The sequence below is a fragment of the Athene cunicularia genome (assembly GCF_003259725.1).
Source record: "Athene cunicularia isolate RWA chromosome 14 unlocalized genomic scaffold, athCun1 chr14_part1, whole genome shotgun sequence".
In the NCBI taxonomy this organism is placed as follows: Eukaryota; Metazoa; Chordata; class Aves; order Strigiformes; family Strigidae; genus Athene; species Athene cunicularia.
Genome location: NW_020799118.1, coordinates 14,128,111 through 14,141,031, shown reverse-complemented (window position 1 = coordinate 14,141,031; position 12,921 = coordinate 14,128,111). Strand labels below are relative to the sequence as shown.

General features: G+C 49.7%; 1 protein-coding gene across 1 annotated transcript in view; it reads left to right on the top strand.

The window, feature by feature from the left end:
- Window positions 1-357: 357 nt before the first annotated feature.
- HS3ST6 (heparan sulfate-glucosamine 3-sulfotransferase 6) overlaps window positions 358-12,921 on the top strand; it is a 40,059-nt gene continuing 27,495 nt past the window's right edge. Inside the window, exon 1 of the mRNA XM_026859255.1 lies at window positions 358-379. The gene's annotated coding sequence lies outside the window, so the exon portion shown is untranslated. The remainder of the gene's footprint in view (window positions 380-12,921) is intronic.

Genomic DNA, 12,921 nt, shown 5'->3' with positions numbered 1-12,921 from the left:
TGGCAGCTCTGACCCTCCGCCTTGGCTGGGGAGGGGGATGGGGGCTGTTTTTTTGGGGCTGTTGCTTGAAGTCAGGAGCGTGAGAGTGTGTCCCCCGAATCCCCCGTGTCCTCCCGTCTCCGTGTCCCCCATCCCAGCTAGGGGCAGGTGGCTGGACCAGCCAGCGGCAGAAATTTGCTTTTTTTTTTTTTAGTTATCCAGGCATTGTGATTTAAACCTTTAACACGTTATTCTCAGCCGTCTCACCGTTTCCCCACTGGTTCCTTTAGGAATTATTTTATCCGAGTGGCTTATAAAAATAAAGGCAGCGAGCACCTCGGCTTGCAGGACCGGGCTTGATCCTGGCTTGAACCAGTGAAGCGGCAAGGGAAGGAGAAGGGTAAACCGGGGTAAAACAGTATCGCTTGAATTCCTCAGTAGGTCTGTGTCAAAGGGCAGAGCCGTATTGATTCAAGGGAGCTGTTTAGTTTTGAGGGTTTCAGTGGAATTGAACTCTTTGGGCGATAAAGCAGTCGGAAGAGCAGCTACTGTGCATGTGGTGTCTATTAAACTCCCGTCTCCTGGCCAACTCCGGAGTGGCCAGGCCAAACAGAGTCGGAGCGTTCAGTCAGTCCCTTGAAGCCAGGGAAAGAATCTGGTCCGTTAGTTTGAAGAGAGTCCAAATGTGTAGATTTATAAAAGCGCTGCGGTGTTTTCGGGGAAACATCTGAAAATAATAAAAGGAGTAGCTCTCCCTGTCCTTCCTGCCTCTCTATCCTCGTCTCCCCATGCCCCGCGGGAATACCGTGTTTCCTACGTGCTCTTAATGTTTCTCGATGTTTGGGGGAAGGTTGCAATTTGGCAATCGTCGCCAAAATAATAACCTGTGAAAATCGGCGTGTTTAATGGAAAGTGTAATTTTAGTGGTAATTTTACCCGCAGAGTTTCAGCTCTGTAAGACCACATCTGGACTGTAAAGTTATTGACTTAACACACCTTCAAACGCAGTAAGTAGCGCACTTATTTTTATGACTGTATTAATATTGCCGTGATTTATTAGCTCATTTTGCAGTTCCATTTGTATCTACGCTGCTCTAGAAACAATGACGATGATCACTAATCTTTTTGGGTGAGGGTCGCAAGATAGATCTCGCTTGGCAGAATGGGAGTTTAATGACTGTGAGCACATAATTAAAGCGTGGAAGATTGAACGCTTTCATATCGCTCGCCGTAGTCCGGCGAGATGTTCGCGGGATGGACCACAGAGAGAAGAATAAATAAATTTTAGTTTTGGATTGCTGTGTAGTGAGTTTTTAGTGCTGTAAGTGCTTGCAGGGAGCCTGGCCTGATACCAGCGAGATGTTTTAAGATGATTCTGCATATGGTTATGGTAAACTTGGAGAAGTAGTGCAGGGAAGGTTTTTGGCGCGGCCAGATGCGTCGCAGGGAAGCGTACGCTGTGCTGGGAAGAAGTTGCATCCTTTCTACTGAGAAAAAAATCAGTAGATGTTTTGCTTTAACTCTGCATAGAGCAAGTGTGTTTTCAATCACACGCACAACTATTTTTCCTAGTTTCCTCTTCTTTTTGTCTCTCTTGTTTTGTCTTCTTAAGGGCCTTGCTATACGGAGGGTTTTTTCCCTGGGAAAGTCAGACAGAGCTAAATGTTTTAAGCTGGGATGTGTTGGAGTGGAGGAAAATAAAAGTTGGACAGAGGTTCAGGTTTTTCCAATGAATATCTCAAAGTGGTGTAAACATTTTTAAAATATTTGAACTTGCTAGGAAACCAAAATTACACCAACTGCTTCTCATGCCAAGATATTTGGCCCGAAGGCACCTGTAGGTCGTTGCTTGTCTTAAGTAAATGTAGAAAAAAAAAAAAATTCCTTGGAAATATCGCCACAGAATTATTTTGTTCTTTCTCGGTAGTTCAGTCCCATAACAATTTCACTGCTGTGGCAGGAGAATCTGCCTGTGGGTGCCGAGTCGTTTACATTATAACCCAAGTTCCTGTCTGAAAGCATTTATTCTTACTGGAGTGTTTTATTTTATTTAAATTTGAAATAGCTGAAAGTCTCTTTTTTGGAGTAGTTATTTTTGCTAGCGAAAAGAAAATGTTCTGCAAAAGCAGCGAGCATCTCATATGAAATTCCATGACTTACTATAGGTTCAGCTAATTATGAGAAGATTAAACACCTTTTCTAGACGGCAACATAAATTACCTAATGGATAATCCAAGCATGATGTGACATTTTATCCTAAAGCAAAACACTATTTTAATTTTTTTGGCACTCAGCAGGGCTTAAAGTAAACCTCAGTAAAAAGAAGAAGTGATGTTGGCGTGTCTACTGCTCTGCTCACACAGTGGTTTGGGGAGCGCGAGTGTCCTGTTTGGGAACCTGGGAACCTTGCTGTCTGTCTGTCTGTCTGTCTGCTTTACGGGAACACAGGCGAAGGCAAATGTTAAGAACTGAGTGGAATCTGAGATGTTTGCCAGTAATATTTAGAATTTAATTGCAAAAATTTGAAGAGATACTTGACGTGACGGCACAGGGCCAAATCCTGCCCTCGCTTGTGTGAATTGAGAAAAACTGCAGTCATGGGCCGAGTTGCTACGGGGTGTAATGGTGTGACCCCCGCTGTGTCTGCAGAGCTTTCGGCCCAGGGACCTTTCGGTGTGAGGGGGATCAGAGTCAGGGACACAGGCGGCGTTTGGGGTGCTTGGGGTGTTTGCGTTTCCTACGATGCCTGTGCAAGAGGACGCTGCTCTGCCCCGCTCTGCTCCGCTGGCGACGTTTTGGGGGCGTAGCTGAGATTTCACAGGGGATTGTTCCCTTTTCCGTTGCCAGAGCCAGGCTCATTTCCCACGCAGCCGCCCAATGTTGCTTAGGGGTTCGGGCCGCTCCATCTGCCTTGTGTCGTAATTCAGCGCGGCCATGGCAGTTCTGGTGCTGTGGGGAAAAGGGCAGGAGACCCGGTGGATAATGGCATGTAGGCAGTGCCGGGAAGGCTCTCTGCAGATGCTTGCTTCCATAAAAAGGAGTTTTGAGGAATTCAGCTTGGTGTAGCTTATACAAAGAACAGTTTCCTTGTCTCCACCAAAACTTTGCAGTGACATCAGCTCAGTGTGGCACTTTTCTTCTGTCTTATATCTCCTTGTATGATCTATGATCTGAGTCTCCTCTTCCTGTTTTTTTCCATTAGCCAAAGACAGAGTTGCACAGAAACGGGTCTGGGCCAAGGCTCCTAGAGACCCTTCACGTCCCTGAGTGTAGCACACTGCGGGAAAACAGCCGTTGTGCTCCGTGAGACTGTGCCCTGGGTGATGGCACACACTGGATTTCATAGGAAATACAAAGAATTCCTTATTTTCTTATGGTTTGGGGCAGAAGTAGTAAAAAGTTATATGGGGTAGCTAGTAACAGTTGGCCAAGGCTTCCTTGTGAGTGGCCAGGCTGTGCGGTGGCACACGGCGAGCGAGGATCGTCGCTGAGCGTCCCCCGACGCTGCAGAGCTGTCCCAGAGCTCTGAATCTCTGGGAGGCTGAATTTAGCTTTTTACTGTCATTTCCCCTTGTGATCAGATGCGGGGCATGCAGGTTTGCATGCGGGGGGAAGGAACTTTCCCTGTGGCTTGTCATGCCTTACGCTGTGCTTCTGTGCATGCATTAGTGCTGGGGGTGTCAAAGCTTGGGAGCGTCTGTGTGTGCCCGGGGGAGGTGGATGGTTAGCAGAGAGCTGCTACATGCGATGTGGGTTGGTTTTTGGTTGGTTTTGTTTTTTTTTTCTTTTCCCCTCTCCTTCAAACCCATTCATGGGAGCTAATAATGTTCTTGAAAGGCATCCAGGATTTCTTGAGCCAGACTTTGTTATCTCCGAACCTTGCAACCCTGAAGCCTTTGAGCAGCAGGGAAAGGACGCGGCTCCAGCGCTGCTCTTTTGACTTTTGCTGTGAGTGTTATTGGCAGTTGAAAAGTAGAGCTAAGTAGATGCCTTGAGGGGTTTTTGTGTGTGTTGTGATTGTACAGACAGATCAAGACACTCTATAGCGCAAGCTGTTGAATAAAATCCGTCGTTTCAGCTACTCTGGAGTCACCAGGCTGCATTTTGGCACGAAACTTGTATCCCCTTCCAGGGAGAGCTTTTCACAGGCGCGTTTAAGAAATACATAGGTGGGAAGAGACAAAAGAATCTGGCGAGGAGTCAGATGGCTATGCACTGTGAGCTGCTCCGGGACATTATCTTTATTCATTGACACCACCTAATCTGTTCTCCTGATGGACTCGAGTTTCAGCTGAGAGTGGCCCTTGTTTTTCTTGGTGCATTTGCAGAAACTCAGTCCTGCAGCATGCTTCTTGGGTTTATTACTTTATGATCTCTTCTTTCTTTTTTTCCTTCTTTTATCTTTCATTACAAAAATAGGACCTTTCTGTATCAGCTTCCCCTATCCTCACCCCCATGTTTGGAAAATAAATCCTGAAATGCAAAGAAAAAATGCAGGAAACCTGAGAAAAAGCTGTAATTTTGTAACTATGAAGAAGCTATTTTGACGCTTTTACTTAGTGCACAACGCTTTGGATTTGCTGTTAGACAGAAAAAGTGTGTCCACATGTAGAGGGGCTCCAGGTCCCTTTTGTATCGCTGGCTGTTTGGCCAATGTTTTAGTCCCAGGACTACAATTAGGAGAGGCCCTAAGTGCTGTGTGCATCTGTAGCAGCTGGACAGGTCTCCCCACGATGTCGTGCCCCCGTTTTACTGCTCCCTGACACACAGCAGCACCCGGCCTTAGGAAGCAATCTGTAATACGTGTGAAGTTTGGTCTTCTGCAAACTGTTTTCATGTGGGATTAAAAATAGCTTTTACTGCCATGATGAGGAATTAACATTTGAAACTGGTTTAAGGGATCCTAGGCAGATATTATCGAGGGCAGGCAAGAGGGGCTGTGGCTGCCTTGTTTTGGGGGGTCTTTCTCACTGGCATTGAGTCAGCAATGGGTGAGGAGCACAGCTTGGCCCTCCTGCCCCCCACTTTCACGCTGATGCTATTCCCTGACTTTGATGTGGCAGCTCCCGAGTTTTGTTCCCGATCCAAAGCCCGCCGAAGCTGATGAAGGGCTTCTTGCTGATACAAGCAGGTTTTGAGTCTGAATTTTAGCCTGGCTCAGCTGCAAGGCAAAATTAAGTTGGGTTATTCCATGTGTTGTTACGTAGATAGTGTCAGACTAAAGTGATTAAAGCTGCATGTTAGTGTTGGCTGCGATTTTTCGGATAAAAGCTGTGACTTGCAGAGTGGAACGAGTCGTGGTCTTCCCGACTGAGGAATGCTTTCTCTGTCACTGTCTCTTTTAAATAAAGGGTAGGTTTATATACAGGCTGTGCAGTGGGGTGTGCAGAAGTAACCTGAGTTTCTAAAGGATTTCAAGTCTGCCAGTGTTGCTATCCCAGACTGCTTAAATAAATATGTAAAGCTGGGCACCTAGAAATCATGGGGCTGCTTTAAAAAAAAAAATCAATATTATGTGAATCAATACCTTTGGAAAATACTTCTTCATTCATGCCCTTTTTCTTGTGCTCCTCTGCTTACTCTTCTGTAACTTCAGGGGCTAGAAATTTAAACATATAAACATGGACAGTTTTTTTTATCACCTCCATATAATTCCAGAGAACTTCCAAAAAGATGTCAAATATCATGAAACTTTCACAAGCAGCAGTGAAAGCTGCAGGGTTTCTGTTAGTTGAATTATTGAGGGGCTGGAGAGGTAGTCATCGCAGAGTAAGAGAGAGTTTCTGAGTTTCTTCTTAAAAGTATTATGGTGTGTTTTTTTTCCTAGATTATTTTTAGATGCAGACAGTGACAGAAGGTGGAAAAGGCCAGTGGATTTAGAGGGTGCTTTTATGCAAGGAGAGACTATTACTTAAGAGAGTTCAAAGCTTATTTATAAAACAGTAATTACCATCCCCTGAGACGGAAGTGGGCAGCTCAGTCGAGTCAAGGAGGGGGTTACAATAGTTAATTGGCAAATATGCTTAAAAGCTTCTTCCTGACCTTTTAAAAAACTTTTTGCTGAAACAGGCTCGGGCAGAGATTGAAAACCTTACTAATGAAAGGCCAGGTTTAATACCAGGACTTAGCTCTAAATGGCTTTTCAAAGGGCTTTGGAAATCCTCCTGCTTAGGGAGGCGGCCAGTGTCGGAGGATGCTCCTGAGTCCTGCAGGACCGCGCTCTGCCCTGGAGCCGGAGCTGATGGGGCTCCAGGAGCTGGGTGAGACTCGAGCCTGGCAGCTCCTTTCCCAGCTTTTCATGTGGCCAGAGGGGCTCGGGCAGGCTGGCATCGCCCACGGGTGGTCTCCTCCCCCCAGCTGGGTCCCACGAGGTGTCCCCCCCTGCTGCCCTCCTCCGTGGAGCATCTCGGTTGAACTCCTGCCCTTGCTCTCACGCTACATTTCAGCCCAAACCATGTGCTGGGGGTGGGGGACACCGAGATGCTCGGAGTCCCCCAGCCCTGAGGAGGTGCAGCGTGGCCAGGTGGCCCCTCCAGAGAGCCAGCTAGCCCTTCCTGCGGCACGGAGCGGTGCCAGGCGTCTCTGCCAGCTGTGTCCTCCTCCAGCCGGCTAAAAAATCACCAGCTCATCTACCTGGGGGTGGATGGCAGAGGAGCCAGCGGAGCTCCTGGATCTCTCTCTGCATCTCCCACCACATTTTTCTGGTGCATTTGTTTAGAAATGTATTAAAGTGAGGAGCAAAGGGATGTTTTGGATGGTATTCTGCAGGTCTTCGAAAAGCACTTGGTGACTGAGAGGTGCAGGGTGGAGGCAGACTGGCCAAGACTGGCCGGGGTGGTGGTTTAAAGTATTTCCTTGCAAGAGGATTCATGAGAAGGGTTGATGTGGGAGTAGGTGCTGTGAAGCACAAGTCCTTGCTCCCCACCAGCTTGCGGGGCTCCGGGGGACGCTACGTGTTGCTCTCATGAGTCAGGGTTTGCAGGATCCGACTTGGATCTCTCTAGCAGGCTGTTTTACCCGGGGCTTGTCCGAATTAGTGCCCCTGAGTGGGGTGGGATAGATCTGCTCTGTAATAAAGAAATGACAGATGCCGTGGGTGCACACAGGAAATACATTGCAGCTCTCTGTGGATGTGCGGAGAGTCCGGAGAAGCGCCGGTCTAATCCTGCACCGCTCCGGCTGGGTCTCTGCCTAAACGCCCGGGCACTGTGTCGGGCATTGCCGTGTTCATTGTGTGTCCTGGGCTGGGGGAGTCTTGTCTGGGCTCCGTGATCCAGGGGTTGGTGCTCAGGGCACAGTGTGCTCGTGGCTGCTCAGGATTTACACGCTCACCTTTTGGGGTGACGGTCCCGGGTGGAAAATTCACAGCGACTCATTTGATTTCGCTTCCTCCTCCCTCTGCGCAAGAGCCAGCTCGCAGATCACAGAAGTCTAAACGTCTTCAAAATTATTCATGCATCTCTTAAGTGAGTCACTCTCGATCTGAAGAGTCGTTTGAAATGCAAATGGGGAATATTGCAGTCAGTCAGACCACTGGGGCGGTAACCAGGGCACAGAGGCAGCATGCCCAGCTGACTGAGTTTGAACCTGCGAGTGATCCCGATGCTGGGGGCTGTAAATGCCCGACCCCGTGTGCTGCCGGTATTTGCAGGCAGCAGGGCTGACTCTGCCTGCAGAACTCCAGGCTTTGCGTGGCCGAGGTGCTCTAGAGCCGCACACCAAGCAGAGCATCCATCCCCATTCCGGCACCTGATGCTCGGTTGGGGCTGCTGGTGGCACGTAGATTGCTGGGACCAGCACCATTCACAACTGAAATACAGAGTGAAATGGCTGAAATTAGCTTCTCATAAGCAGTTGCAGAAAACTTCCGCTGTTTGGGCTGTTAAAGCACCAGCAGAGAAATGTTCTAAGCGGCCGAGGGAGAGTGGGATGTGCTGCTGGGCTCTTCCTGGGAGTGATTTTGTACAACTGAGCGTGCTCTGCCGAGGAAACCCCACGGCCTGGTGAGGACAGGAGGAGAATAAAACTCGTCTCTCCCAGCCCAGCCAGCAGCTCCGCGGCACTGGGGGTGACGAGCAATCCCAAGCGGCTGAGGCTGTTGTGCATTTTAACACACAAAATTGATTACAAGCAGGAGAGAATTACATTAATATAGTCACTTGTCATTGAGGTCTTATTAGTAATCTCCACTCATTAGTCTGGAGAGAATAAGGATGTGACCTTGTTAAGTGTCCTTGCTGAGAGAAAGGCTGACCACTTTGCTATTGATTTATTACTTAGCATGTGTGTGCATGGCTGTCCGTGTGCCCGCCTGGCTGTGGGCATGCATGGGTGCACGGGAGGTGTTTCTGAGTTGGAATGAAGATTTGGCCACTTCCTCACCTGCACCCTTTGGGCTAGTTCAGCCGGTGAATTAGCAGCCGCTTTCGGTGAGCACTGCGCTGTGAAAAAAAAAAAAAAAAAAAAAAAAAAAAAAGACAAAAACAAAAACCTGCTGGTGATTGATGGAAAGGGACAAGAAAAGTGACAGATCCTGTCCCCTGAGGCCACATCACGCTTCTGCCTCCTGCCCGGCGCTGCGTGGTGCTGCTCGGCGGGGGCTGGCGGAGCCCTCCCGTACCGCCCAACTTCCCAGCTGCTCCAGAGCCCGCAGCATCCCAAACCCCGGTCCTAAGGGGGGCCTGGGCTGTGGGTAGGGCTGCCCCCCCCTCTGCTCTGCACCCCTCTGCTCCCCCCCTGCACCCGGCCGAGGGCAGGATGGCTCCGCTCTGAGTGCAAGCAGACTCGCTTCTTGCTGCAGGGGAAATCAAGCCCCCAACGCAAACCACAGCGCAGTGAGGAGGGGATGCGGGAGCAGAATTCTGCCTCCCTGCTGTAGCCACAGGCAGTCAGGATCCTGAAATGCTTCTGCAGTCCTACCTCAGATTATTTTCCTTAATTTTTTTCCTTTCTCGAGGTTGGCTGTGGGTGCTGATTGTGCCCCAAAGGTTTCTCCTGCCTGTACCTGCAGGATGCCTCCCACCACGTGCCGTGCCGTTGTTCCTGATCCTGCCTGTGCCGCTAAGCTCCCCTCTAATTCCGAGTGACAACACACCCCCACGGACACCCTGCCAGGGAGGAAACGTCAATAAGAGTGGAAGCAAAAGAAGTCCTCCAATTACTGGGAGGGTGGAGGGGGCTCGATAAGTGCCATTGATCAGGTGCTCGTCAGCGTGATCCCTCATCACTGCCACTGTCAATAGATTCTGTGGAGTGGGAGGGGGCCGCTGGCTGCCCCTCTGGTCCCTGGCTGATGCAGCCCTGGCGTGGTGGTGGCTCTCCAGGTCTGGGTGGGTTGTTGATGGCTGGGCAGAGCTTTTCCCAGCCCCTTGGGCCTGGCTTGCCAGGACCTGCCAGCTCCATCCCTACGAGTGACAGCTCAGTGGGGCACGTAGCCGGTACAGGAGGGGGGGTATTCTTCAACAAGAGCATCGGCTGCTTCCTCTGGCTGCCTTTATATTTCAGAAAGTCATGTTCCTACGCCACACAAGCCATGAGAAAAATTTCAAGGGGTTGCTGCCAAGTACTTTCGGCTGAGAATTTAGGTTTTGTTGAGGGAAGGGATCGTTTGTCTCCATGAAAAGCCCATTTTTGGGGGAGGGAGGGAGTTGAACGTTCCCCTGCGGTGTCAGAGCCCCAAGCGTGACAACCTGCATCCGCTCGGCTGCCACCCGGGTGGCGCGGAGCTGTCGCTGGTGCCTCTCCTTCACAAAGGAACCATCAGGCGGGGGCCGGGCTGCTGCCGGAAAGAGAAGGGAGAAAGGCATCCCCCAAGGGCCTGATCCTGCCGGGTCAGCGAACGCGGCAGAGACGAGGGTCTGACAGTGATGGTGGGAGCATCCTCGTGCCCAGGTCCAGGCAAGGGGCCATGTGCAGGAGTGGGACCAAACCTGCCATGGCTGGACACCATCCTGCCCTCACCCACCAGGTTTTCCTGGGGTCCAGGCTGCATCTGTCTGGGTCCTGAGCTTTATTATTTATTCTGAGTTTGTGTGGAGAGGGAGGTTTGCTAAAGGCGGCAGTGCTCTGCATCCATTGGGTTTGAAGCACAGATCTCATCTTAGACGGGGAGGGGGTTAGATGGGAGGGCAGTGGGTTATGGTTTTGTTGGAGGGTGCTATCCTGGTGTCAGCACTGGCAGACAGTTCTGGGTCACTCGGTTCCCCCAGCTCCGTGATTGGGGGTCTCTGGGTGCCTGCACCATGTCCCTCACTTCCTTCCAGTCAGTGAAAGTGTCCCCCCAGCTCTACTGCAGGTCTCTGCAGCATGCCTGGGCTGTTTGAGAAGACCACCAGAGACAAACGGCTGCCACGATCACCCAAACCTGCCCTGGGCCTCAGGGCATGGTGGCAGGGCGGTCAGAGCCCACTGGCCTTGGGGAGGAGATGGGGATGCTGAGCCCAGTACAGCCCATTTGAGTCCCAGGGGGTCGCCGTAATTAGCCCACATGTGGGCTGCGAGCGTGGCGTGCTGGCTAATTACCCGCTGTGCAGATGAGAGGGACACATGGTGCTGGTGTGACCCAGCCACCGCGTCCTCTCTGAGAGCATGCTCGGTTTGATCCTATCTTGTTACAAGGCAGACAATGAGAGATAGCCTTGTTCTGTTCTGATCTTGTTATGTATATTAAAATTTAATATTTTGCTGCTTTGAGGTGTATTGGGAAGTGTGTGAGAGCTTGCTGTATTCATGGGGCTTAGCAGGGATCACAGTAAGGTCTCTGTCATGGAAAAGGTTCTTAAAACTTGAATTACTGAACAGGAACTTTGAATGGGCAATTCCTTTTTAGCATTAATTACTCGTATGGTGCAAGACCTCTTCTGAATGTTTTTTTCTAGGCAAACTTTCTTTAAAATAAAGGCAAATTCAGGCTTAAATCCTGCCAAGGTTTGGTGACCACCTAACTCCAGCTCTGTCCAGCTGTGGGACCCTCATGTCAGTGTTTGCATCATGGCTCAGTGAGTTGCCTGGAAGTGTTGACATATATCTTGTTGTTGGTGGGTTTCTGGCTGCATGACATCAGGGGCTGATGATTTACACAATTGGTTGTGTGTGCTGTACCCAGCTCTGACCTGTAAACAGTCCCCAAACCTCGTGCTCTGTTTGGCTGAAGTTGGAGCCAAGTTCTTGTGAAGAGGAAGGGTAAGCAGTGCCCTTTGGAAGGAATCTGGCTGTGAAACCCTCCCAAGCTCAGCTGCGATGCTCTCAGTGACACATCCTGCTCTTCGCATGGCAGCAGAACATAAATTTTTAAAGCACAATCTCTTCGGATTTTGTTATGAATCTCAAGAGACTTGTTGGGCTTTTTGAATTGTAGCTCCTGGAGTCTCCCTGGGACAGGAAGAGTTTCAGTTCTTGCTTGAAGCAAGTGTCTCCTGAAGACAAGAAAACTTGAAGGCTCAGGAACCAGAAGAAAGCTTTGGAGAACCATAGTCCATATGTATGCACATAGCTGTGTTTGAAGACCATCCCGATTTGAACCGTGATTTGGCTGAAAGTCGTCAGTGTTCTTCTCACCTACAGAAAAAACTCAGCAGTTGTTTCTTGGAGAGTTATGAAGCCATCGGAGACAGTTTACAGGCCGCAGGTGAGTGCTGGCAGCCCGGTGAAGGATGGTGGCTCCACCATGGTTTGAAGATCTCAGTGGATCAGAAGAAGGAACAGTTCAGTGTAGGATCCTGGTGTGAAGTCCTGAAGAGACCTGACTTCTGCAGAAATCTCCTTTCCTTCAGGGTCTGGAGGAAGACCCTAGAAGCAGAAGGACGTGGAGGAATGCTGGGGCAGTGGCGGGGTGTCCCCACCACAGGCAGGTAGCTCAGTCCTGTGCTGGCCGGGTCGCCTCGTCCCTGGATGGCCATTGGCGTAAGGCACCGCACGTGCTGCACATTAGTGCCCCGAGTCACCGTGCAGGACGTAGAACAGCAACTTTAAAGAACAAGTAAAACTGTTGCCACTTCAAAACTACTCTCAGAATTGATGCCAGGACTCCAACAGACTGATGTTCCTTTATTCTCCTTTTAATTAATTCCTTTGCCTCCAGTGAATTTCCATCTTTTATTTCTGCTGCAATCAAAGGACTGTGAGCAGCAAGGCTTGCATTAGGAACAGACCGATCCAACCTTTTTTTAATCTTCCTGTATCAGTTACTTGTCTTTTTCTTGCGCTGCCACAATGCATCTGAAGCACATATGCCAAGAGATGACTTGTTGAAGGAGAGATGGGACACGCAAAACCCTGGAGTTTGCTCGCAGCAGGTCTTCTTTGCTGGCGGTTTTGTAGGGCAGCAAAGAGTAACAGTCCAGATAAGCTTGCTCAGATACACAAATGGGCAATTATGTGGTCACCTGAGAAGTGCCTGATGATTTATGGTGTTATTAAAAGGTGATGGTAAGAGTAGAAAAGATTTGTAACATCTGCATCGAAAACCCCATCTCTGACCCTCACACCCCAGATACCAACATATTAAATATCCAAACAGGCATTCAAGCCTGTGGATCACTTTGACAGATCTCCACACATCTGGTAACACTTGGCCTGATAGTTAAGACCCTGGACAGTGTGTAATTAAATGTAATTCACTCCTTGCCCTGTTACGGACTCAAAGAGGCTGTTCCTGCTTGAAGGGCGGTGTTTGGAGGAGCCTTGTGGAAGAGGAACATGCAACCAGAGCTGATGTGATGATGAAGATGAGCTTTGCTCTGGGCTGCTGGGGGATGAGAGTCATGTTGTGGGACAGCAGTCATCTCCAGGTGGCAAAAGAGCCAGGGCTGGAGTTTTCATGCTTGGTGGAAGCGAAGCCTGATCCCAACCAACAGCTCTATCTTCTTGCTAGTGATGATTGCAGCTCCAAAACAGCCTCTGAGGCTCATAGGTCTCTTCCCATGTCCAACACTAGTGTGACAG